A 10,304-nucleotide genomic window follows, 5' to 3' on the forward strand; every position below is an offset into this window, starting at 1 on the left:
AATACTCAGTATGACAGGTTGTAATGTACTCTAATCTGTGAGCGGCCGTTTGAATAGAATTTTATTCTGACAAAGTCAGACATGAAAGTCTGTTACATGTAAGATTCTTATTCAGCTCATATTGCGGCAGCAAGCTGCAGTGTCAACATGAAGCATGGGACCCCAATGGGCTGGTTGCATTCATACTCTACGGTAAATTAAGACATGTGCTGACGAAAACCAAGTCTGATTTTTGAATTCTCACTGTCGCATCAGTCACTGCCCCTTGAATTGAGTTATTTTTTTTAAACATCTGCCGGACCTGAGCAGTGTGCAGGCTCTCGGTTGCCTGCTTGCCAACATGAAACAAGCGCATGTTGATGTAATTTTCTGCAACACTTCTGACAAGGTGTATGTAATGATTGTCGAGTGGAGAGTTGTCGAACATGTGCTCATGAAGTTCATTGAAGAGCTCTCTACCTTGGAATGCGTAAAGAACCTCGTGGAGAAGATCAGTGAGTAGTGTTCTTGATGCCAATTTGTTCAGGCGCACTGCCGTCCTGATCACCGCCTCCGATTTTTGACAGATCTTCAGTACACTTTCTGATGGGTATTTCAGCCCTCCTCTGCTTTTCCTCTTAATTAGTGAGTAAATGTTTCCTCGTTCTGTTGTGAGTAGTGCACTTGTGCAGTGCTCACAAGTCAGCTTTGCAGCCAATTTATCAGCTACATAACCTGCCATGTAAGCCACAATTCGGCCTCCACATTCACTGATGTAGCCTGGAGCTATGATGTAGTCATGGTCTGCAGCTGTTACCTGAGACTGCTGAACAGCATCACTGTCTAGAAGTTGCCTCCTTGGTGCAGATATATTCAAGACCTGAGAAGAAATAACTGTTGCACTGCTGCATGACAATACGGAGATGCTGTCCAGACTCAGACAGTTGCCTGTTGATACATCAGCCAGCTCACTTTGAACATCACTTTTTTGAAGGCAGCACGAAACTGCTGTGTAGTAGGGTTGTCATGCCCGCCATGTGCTCGAATCAGGCCAAAAAACAGTTCCAAATGGTCCTGGCAAATTTTGTGGGCCGGAATGTACTTCATCACTCGTTTTTCAGTGACAAGAAAATGAAAAAGACTAATCAGGCTTTGCATGCAGATGATAAAACCTAAGAAACCTGTCTTTCGGTTTGTTTCAATCATTCGTCTTCCATTTGCAGACTCCTTCAAGGAAGAGAGGTAATGGGTTGTGGCTTTGAACATGCCTTCAAAAGCTTCAATGTTCTTTTCATTTATAGGTTTCTTCCAACCTTTCTGATATGGGCTTCTAGAATTTAGGGCATCAAATGTCTCAATAATTTTCAACAAAAAATTCTCTGTTGCCTGTGTGCCAGAAAAACCTTCCAGGTCAAGTTCCCTGCACTCGGCTAGCGCTGTCGCAACAGAAGTGCTCATTACTTGGGCAGCAAGTCTAACTTTCATGGGCTGCCGCTGCCACTCAATATGAGCTCTGCGCAACTTGTTAGCCAAATGTAGGCCTTCTTTCTCCTGCACAGTATGCAGCCGCTCAATATGCTCCCATGACACTGTCCTTCCTTGGTGGTCAATAAAGTACCTCTTGTGTGCCAGTGCATTCCTCACAAGTTTTAGCATATGGCAGGGATCCAAAAAAGCTGCCACTGGTTCCTGGGTAGCTGGGTGTCGAAAGGTTGTTTTTAGGTCTCCCACATGTTGGAAATCACACCCAAGCTCTTGCAACATAGCCAGATTTGCGGGCGCCCCGTCACAAGTGAGTGAAGCAACCATAGCTCCAGCATCATGTGCCTTATGAAGGCACTGGGTGACAAGGTTAGCCCTCTGTGTTCCAATTAGGCCATCAACTAGGAAGTACCTAAGGGGCAACTTCCATCGCCCATTAATAGCCACGGCCATTATAACGAATGCAGCCTTTGCTTGTGGCAAAGAGTCGCTGTCAATGCCACTGCCAAAGTCAACAAACCCTTCAAAGTTGCGTTTGTTCCATTGGATGTTCTGCCGAATAGCCATTTCATCAACCATGAGGCTGCAAACTGTTCGGTGCCCCTTGCTTGCTGTTTCAGCACACTTCATTTTTAGTGCATTGAAAGCTTCTGTTGAAAGTCCTGCCTGGCCATCAACAGTCTCATACCATTTTCGCAGAGTTCTGGGATGTTGGAGGCACGTGTCAAAAACTTTCCTGACGTACTGATAGGCTCGTGGGGAATAGAAATTTAAAGTTAAGGCAAAAGTTCTCAGTTCAGGGGAGTACTGCTTTGGAGTGCCAATTCCACCATGCTTTCCGACTTGTCTTTCAAGTAGGTGCTTATTTACTTTACCCAGGCCATCTAAAACAGACACTTGCTCTGTCAGGAGGATATTCTCCGTAGTAAAAGCTGACAGAACAGATTTTAGTTCCGCATTTTTCTTTTGCAGTCTCCGCCTTGTACGCTGCAGCCTTTTTATGCTTTTTCTTGACTGAGCATGCATTGCAGAAAACCATGCAGCCCTTGCTCTCAAGTAAGCTTTTTCGGGTGTGTCCTCCTAAGAAGAGAGATAGAAAATGCAATGCATCATTAGAACAATGCACACCCAAGCCTTGCATACCACAGTTACAACAGTGTGCACATATAAAACACAAAGCACTCTGAATGTTCCATTAAAAGAAGAATGATGGAGCTCAGTTAATCTTCTCGTCCTACTTTAATATCAAAGTGTTTCACCTCTGATGGAAATGCTCAGCATGCCATCACTCACAACGCACAGAAAATTCACTTGGTCATCTTTTTCTCGCACATTGTACTATAGCAACAGATCATTTGCCCTGTCACATATTTTACCAGCACCTCACCTCGCATCAAGCCGGTAATGCCTACAAGGGTAACCCTGTTTTTGTCCAGATGGTAAAGTACAAAAATTCACCTGTAACCTTAATGATGAAAGAATGCAATTATTTACCTTCCAGGATTGCCATGATAACAGAGTCTTTGTTATTTCAGTCAGGATCACTTTCTTATATGGATTCCTCACACTTTCAGTAACAAAATTTGATTTCTCAGATGACTAATTCGCACCTGCTGTTTATTTTTTCTTTGTGAATTTTCGTAAGAATATTTAATTGGCAATGATGTTTCTCGACTTGCACCTGAGTGCCGTACCTACGCTGCTTTTTTTGTTTTTGAAACAATTTTGTTCCGCTTTGAGTCCCCCCCATCTCCCCCTATGTAATGCCCCTAGTGGACCCCTACGGTACTTGAATAGATCAATAAATGAAGCTGTGACTCACCGATTCTCCTCTGGTAGATAGAGAGGTGTCCAAAAAGAAGATTCCATAATGTGCTCCTCAGCTTGATATGCAGGCCACACACACACTTAAAAATTCACTGGTTTATTGATTCATCATTGCATACAATATACCATGCAGATCAGTTAGTAGATATTAGTAAAAATTGCCACGGCGAAATCAAGCTAAGTTCATTCACACAGTCTGGGTGCCTGCACATGCTATGTTAAAGATTATGCTAATAATGCATGCTGTGGATGGGCCACTCACGCTATCAAATACGCTCTTGGCATATGCACAAGCATTCGACATTCATGGTGTTGAATTCTGCTTCAGAAATAGGCACATTTGACAGGTCCATTTACCATTGCTGGCCTCCTTCTTCGTGGCGTCCCAACAGAGGCTGGGGCGGTTGGCAAAGTCGGAAGTTCCTGCATAAGATAAACTGTTTAGTAATGCAGCCCACCTTAGAATGCCTGTTGCCCTGTTCTCCTCCGCCATGCATCAATGCATAAGAAGGAAAGCAGGACATGAGGCTAATCACAAAATTACTCGACATGCCCACTACTGGGCCACGCAACAGCTTCAGTGCATAAGTACTCAATGCCTTTCGATGTCTCTGCAAAAGAAAAACGCTCGCACATTGTTAAACTCATATCACCTAGCATGTAAAGGTAATGTTATATGTCTACACATTTTATTTTTATTATACACTCAAAGTGTTGCAGAAATAAAGCAGGGTTAATAGCACAACTGTGTAGAAGCGTGAATACATACAGCTTTAAAAATTATTGCATTAAATTTTGTGTCGTGCAATCTCCTTTTCTGAATGCCCACTGGAACTGACGTTAAAGAGGTTGGCATGTACCCATATAAGAAGTATTTCATGAAAACTTATACAAGGAACAACTGAAAAAGAAGAAAACATGACAGCACAAATTTTTCATGTAGCACGCATGCCAGTTTGCACCGAATACTTCCTACATAGCTGTCAATGACCTTGTCCAAAATCAGTAAAACCAGTTTGGTATAACGTGAGAAAATTTTGTAGAAAAGATATCACTGACCTGGTGGAGTATGTCTTGCATAGCCAAATTTTTCTTGATACTGACAGATTATTTGTAGTGGAACCCTGACGAGATGACTATATTGATTTGTGTAACGAACATAAGCAATGAAGGCACATGAAAGAATATTGTGGCAGTTACTAATGTGCTTATGTGGTTCCACAAAAAGGTACCATCCTATATGAAGGATCTTTGCAGAACCTACTGCACTCTGCTACTGTCTCCGGTAAGCACGGGGCGTGACAAACAACTGCAGGTTCTACTGCACTTTACATTGCAGAATTGCAACGACATCCTACCTCATGCAGTGAATAAACCTGGATGGAAACCACACAGGACGATATGAAACTTACTGGTGTAAGTTGAAAGGCTTGAGATGGCCCTGGCTGAATGTCCAGCATTGTGGCCACATCCTTAGATGCCTGTAAAAAAATTTTGTTCTGGAAAAATGTGTGTGTACCGAGACATAACAAGCGTTCAGTTTTAAGCACCTAGTGAAAAGTGGAGAAGCATCACACTACTAGACCGTTTTGAATTATGTCTGAAGGAATAAAGATATGACTGGTGTGCTGAGGTGGCTTGGTCAAAACTTCCTCTGAGCCTGCGCCAGGAAGCTTTCTTTTACATAAAAATTCACCCGTTTCGTGACTCGTGCTGCGAGATAAACTCAGACACTGTCAATCTTCTAGCAGTTGCTGTCACAAAATGGTATATCGTAACATACCTGTTGTGATGGGCCTGGTAAAGTTTCCTGGCTTTCAGTGACATCCATAGGTGCCTGTGAAAAAAAATTTATTCTTGAGAAATATGCTTCTACCAAAGCATAAGATGTATTCAGTTCTAAGCAACTACTGAAAAATAGAAAAGCATCACACTGCTAGGCTGTGTTTTCAGTTCTGTCAAAAGGATTATAAAAAATGACTAATGTGTTGAGGCGATTCAGAGAAAACTTCCTCTTAGCCAGTGCCAGGATGCATTCTGTTACAGAAATCTGTTTTTGGTCGCTCGTGCTGCTTCATAAACGCAGACACTGTTGTTCTTCGAATTGATGCAGTCACAAAATGGCATATTGTAAAATACCTGTTGTGATGGGCCTGCCAAAGTCTCCTGGCTTTCAGCGACATCCATAGGTGCCTGTAAAAAAATTTATTCTGGAGGAATGTCATCATCGTCATCATCAGCCTGACTACGCCCACTGAAGGGTGAAGGCCTCTCCCATGTCTCCAATTAACCCTCTCCTTTGCCAGCTGCGGCCACCGCATTCCCGCAAACTCCTTAATCTCACCCGCCCACCTAACTTCCTGCCGCCCCCTGCTACGCTTGCCTTCTCTTGGAATTCACTCTGTTACCCTTAAGGACCAGCGGTTATCTTGCCTTTGCATTACGTGCCCTGCCCAAGCCCACTTCTTCCTCTCGATTTCAACTAGGATGTCATTAACCCACGTTAGTTCCCTCATCCACTCTGCCTACTTCTGGTTTCTTAACGTTACAACTGTCATTTTCCTATCCATAGCTCACTGTGTTGTCCTTAACTTAAGCTGAAACCTCTTTATTAGCCTCCACATTTCTGCCCCATAGATGAGTACCGGTAAGATACAGCTGTCGTAGACTTCTCTTCGGGGATAATGGTAAACTGCCATTCATGATCTGGGAGAACCTGCCATATACGCTCCACCCATTCTTATTCTTCTAGTTATTTCCCTTTCATGATCTGTATTAGCGGTCACTACCTGCCCTAAGTAGGCATATTCTCTTACTACTTCCAGCACCTCGCTACCAATTGCGAACTGCTGTTTCTACTTTGGTTTTCTGCATATTATTTTTTAGCCCCACCGTTCTGCTCTGCCTGTCTAACTCATTGATCATGCTTTGCAGTTCTTGTCCAGAGTGGCTTAGCAAGGCAATGTCATCAGCGAATCGCAAATTACTCAGGGATTCTCCATTAACTCTTATCCCCAAATGTTCCCATTTCAGGCCGCGGAATACCTCCTGTAAACTGGCAGTGAATAGCATTGGCGAGATCTTGTCTCCCTGCCTGACACCCTTCCTTATTGGAATTTTATTGCTGACTATATGGAGGACTATGGTAGGCGTGCAATCGTTATAAACATCTTCCAATATTTTCACATAACACTCTTCCACACGCTGATTCTGCAGTGCCTGCATGACAGTTGAGGTTTCCACTAAGTTAAATGCTTTCTCGTAATCAATGATGGCCATATATAGGGGTCGGTTATAATCTGTGCATTCCTCTATCACTCACTGATAGCGTGAACATGATCTATTGTTGAGTATCTTTTACGAAAGCCTGCCTAATTGTTTGGTTGATCAAAGCCTAAGGTTGTCCTGACTATTAGCGATTACCTTAGCAAATACTTAGTAGGCAATGAACAGTAAGCTGATCGGTCTGTAATTCTTCAAGTCCTTGACGTCTCCTTTATAAAGATAATGTTAGCATTCTTCCAAGCTCCTGGTACTCTCGAGGTCACAAGGCATTGCATATATAGGATGGCTAGTTCTACTAGCACAATCTCCCCTCCCTCCTTCAACAAATCTGCTGTTACCTGATCCAAACCAGCTGCTTTCCCGCTTTTCATTCCTACTAAGGCTTCCGTTACTTCCTCTTCTCTTACTGCTACGGGATGTCCCATTGCTGTGCGCTGCGGCTTCTCTCATTAACGTTCTGATTGTATTGGCTACTGCATAGATTTGTGTCTCTTTGGCTATTTGATATCTTATCCATATTGCTAATGATATTGCCCTCTTTGTCTGTTAACGCATACATCATGTACCAAGCATACAAGGTATTCAGCTTTAAGCAGCTAGTGAAAGATGGAGGTGGAGCATCACACTTTAAGACTGTTTTGAGTGCTGTCTGAAGGGTTAAGAAATATGATGACTAGTGTGTCATGGGATTCGGATAAATCTTCTGGTGAGCCCGTGCCAGGAAGCAGTGTTTGTAGCTCCTACTCCAACATATACACAGCCACTGTGATGCTTTGAATAGCTGTAGTAGTCACAAAACAGCGCTGTTTGAAAATACCTTTTGCAGTGGAGACGCTGGAGATGTGTGACTTTGTGTTAGTGCTTGCTGGGCGCCATGCTGAGCAGTGGCAGCAACAGCTGTGCCATCGCCTGGCTGCTGTGAAAGGGGTTCCTGCTGTAAATGAATAATGAGGTGCATCACATGCTCGTAGTGGAACGCCAGCCTTAGCTAAAAAGATGCATGTAATTCAACAGACAAATGTACCAATCTGAGACTGTCAATATGGAACACAGCCAGTGGGCGAGAGTGCACCCATTTCTTAAGAAAGCAACAGCAGAGAAATGCATTGTTAGTACAGCAGGTCTACCATACTTTTGAGAAGGGAGAGTGGGGTGTCTCTCCTCAGGCTCACCCAGCTATACCCCATGAAGTGTGTATGGTATGTGTATGAGGAATTATATACGCAGAACTGCCGTATCTGTATAATAAGAGAGCTAATTATACTCATTGGCATCCACCCAAGCGCAGCTATGCGGCTGAAGGAAAGCTATAAATTTTTCCACAGAAACTTCGCAAAAGAAAACGGGATTCCCCTATAAACATTTGGCCAAGCTTTCTGCCTGTGTTTTGTCTTTTTTCTTTATCTCATGCTTCCCTTTTTCCTTATGTGTATGACATTTACCGTATTTACTCGCGTAATTTGCGCCCGCACATAGATTGTGCACCCCAAAAAGTTTCAAACTTTTAACCCGATAAAAAAAAAACTACTCGCACATTTTGCGCACTATGCTGAGCCAGACCACCAGCATGTACGCGGGTGCGAACTGTGCCGTTTACCCGGCTTGCTCGCGCTGGCGGTCGCTGTCCCGGACGAACAGTTGCGCGCGCGCCCGAATCCAAAACTCTACAGTACCGTTTGCTATACGGTTTGCCGCTAGTCAGTCGGGCCACACGCGAGGGCCCCGTTTTATTGCCCGTTATCTCCTCCCACGGCTGACTTCGCGATTGAATCTTTGCGCGTTTATTGCTTTGAGCTAAGCACGTGCTGTCATGTCATGCCACCCCGCGGGGAGCTATAGCGTGGGGAAGGGGGGGGGGGGGGGGGGGGGGCGGGGACGTGTCAACCTTGTTGCCATGGGGCGAGGGGTGCCAACCTTTTTTTTAGGACGTGTTCGGATAACTCGCTTGCGCGTAAATTGCGCACCCTCTTTTTGGAGCCCTAATTAAAGAAAAAACGTGCGCAAATCACGCGAGCAAATACGTACGGTGCTCTATGCCTTACGGAACTTCTTTGTGATTTCCTTTGTAAACGAACTATAGTTTTAAGGAATTACAGTGCTCTCTCAGTGCCACTTCCCAGGTGCTATGGCCGAGATGACAACAAAAAATGCACCGCCTACTGCTAGGCCCAAATATTTGCACACTACAAGTAATAATTAAGTAGAAATGATTCCCCAAGGAAAACTGTGGTGTGCTCGATGGTCTCTTCTTTTATTTTCTTCTAATGATGGAGTGCGTAAGCTAATAAATAAAAAAATAAATAAATTATCATGTACAGTAAGCAGAATTTCACCAGAGTCATATATAAACCGCAGCCAGTTTAGGAGTACAATGACACAATTACTTTTTATTAGTGCGGGAGTACTGTAGCCGCGCTACTCGATCATAACGTCTAGCTAAAGCCATTTATTCACAAATCGTTCTATTTCTTGCACGAACACCTAAAACATCATATTGAACGCATGCTTATGCAGTCAAGTTATAATAAAGCACCTTCTCAATAAGAGCATTTCTTTCCAATCTCTTGAGAATGTATAGAAGGTGGTTCCTCACCTGAAGGGGGACGGCATCCGCACGTATACGAACTACGAGCGGCGACATCCGATCGAAGTGCTCGGGCAGGAAATGTTTTGAACATACGCAGGTCCATTTTGCTGGCTCCCAGTCTGTTTGGCCTGGTCTAACGGCCTCAGTCCACTGCCTCCTTCGCTCTGGATCTTACGGAAACCTGTTTGAAAACAATACTATTCACTTCACTCGGACAAAGAGCCACCAATAAGGCCGGGGCGGTATGAATACCACGTTCACACCGTGTCGTGCGTTATGTTCTGCGAGCATGCATTTTACTCATTACGCAGTCAATTAAATACGAAAACAAAATGCAGTATACTTACGCGTGGAAAGTGAAGCCCGGTTCTTGTCCTGGCGTGCGCGACCGACACCCAGGAACGCAGCTGCTGGGCATCGCAGCGTCTTTGTTGTCAATGGGAGCAGAAGTCTCACTTTCCGCCGTGTCTGACAGCTGCCGACAGCCTGGCGCGGCGCGAAATCGTCTGCTCGCGCCGCTCGCGTTGATCTTCGCGGCGCTCGCATGCCATTGTGTGAGAAAACGGCCAAGTGTCATGGCGGAGCCCTCGCTTCCGGCTTCAAAAAATGTGACGTAGCAGCCTCTCCTCTTTTTCTTCTTTCCTCCATGATTTATCACATCGGCAGCGTGGCGGCCATGTGTTCGACGGTGCGCTCTGACGTCACTGGCGTGAGGCGCTTGGGGTGGCCTCTCGATTGGGCGCTGTGTAAGCTGACGTCACTGTCGCGAGGCGCACGTGGCGACCGTCTGCTTGGGTGTGGTGTGGTGGCGGCGGTGGCGGCAGCTTACTTTGCAGTATCGCGTAGGAAGGATGCTTCGTCTCGCCAAACCAGTGTCTCCCAACACGCGACGTGCGGCAGCCGCTGAACGCAAGCGGCGCTCAAGAGATGCTAAGAGTATATGTCGCATGCATCAGGGCGGTGAGGCGCGCCTGACACCACAGAGTCCAGGACCAAACATTCACATAACAGTATACGAGTTGTGTGCCTCCGTGATGTTTCCGACGCAAAAAATCGCCATTGACAATGTTTTTAGGCTTCCGCCGTTTCCAACTTTAGTCTCGACCAAGTGTCTTCCGTTATTTTTATCTACTGACCTACCCGC

The 10,304-nt window shown here is 44.9% G+C and overlaps 1 long non-coding RNA gene across 1 annotated transcript; it reads right to left on the reverse strand.

The window, feature by feature from the left end:
• Positions 1 to 3,599: 3,599 nt before the first annotated feature.
• LOC144118857 (uncharacterized) lies at positions 3,600 to 5,490 on the reverse strand. The gene is made up of 3 exons (XR_013312170.1): positions 5,428 to 5,490; positions 4,701 to 5,125; positions 3,600 to 3,711 (listed from the first exon to the last, which is right to left on the reverse strand). It is a non-coding gene; the product is annotated as an uncharacterized LOC144118857 (long non-coding RNA).
• Positions 5,491 to 10,304: the final 4,814 nt, after the last annotated feature.

The sequence above is a fragment of the Amblyomma americanum genome, chromosome 2 (genome assembly GCF_052857255.1).
Source record: "Amblyomma americanum isolate KBUSLIRL-KWMA chromosome 2, ASM5285725v1, whole genome shotgun sequence".
In the NCBI taxonomy this organism is placed as follows: Eukaryota; Metazoa; Arthropoda; class Arachnida; order Ixodida; family Ixodidae; genus Amblyomma; species Amblyomma americanum.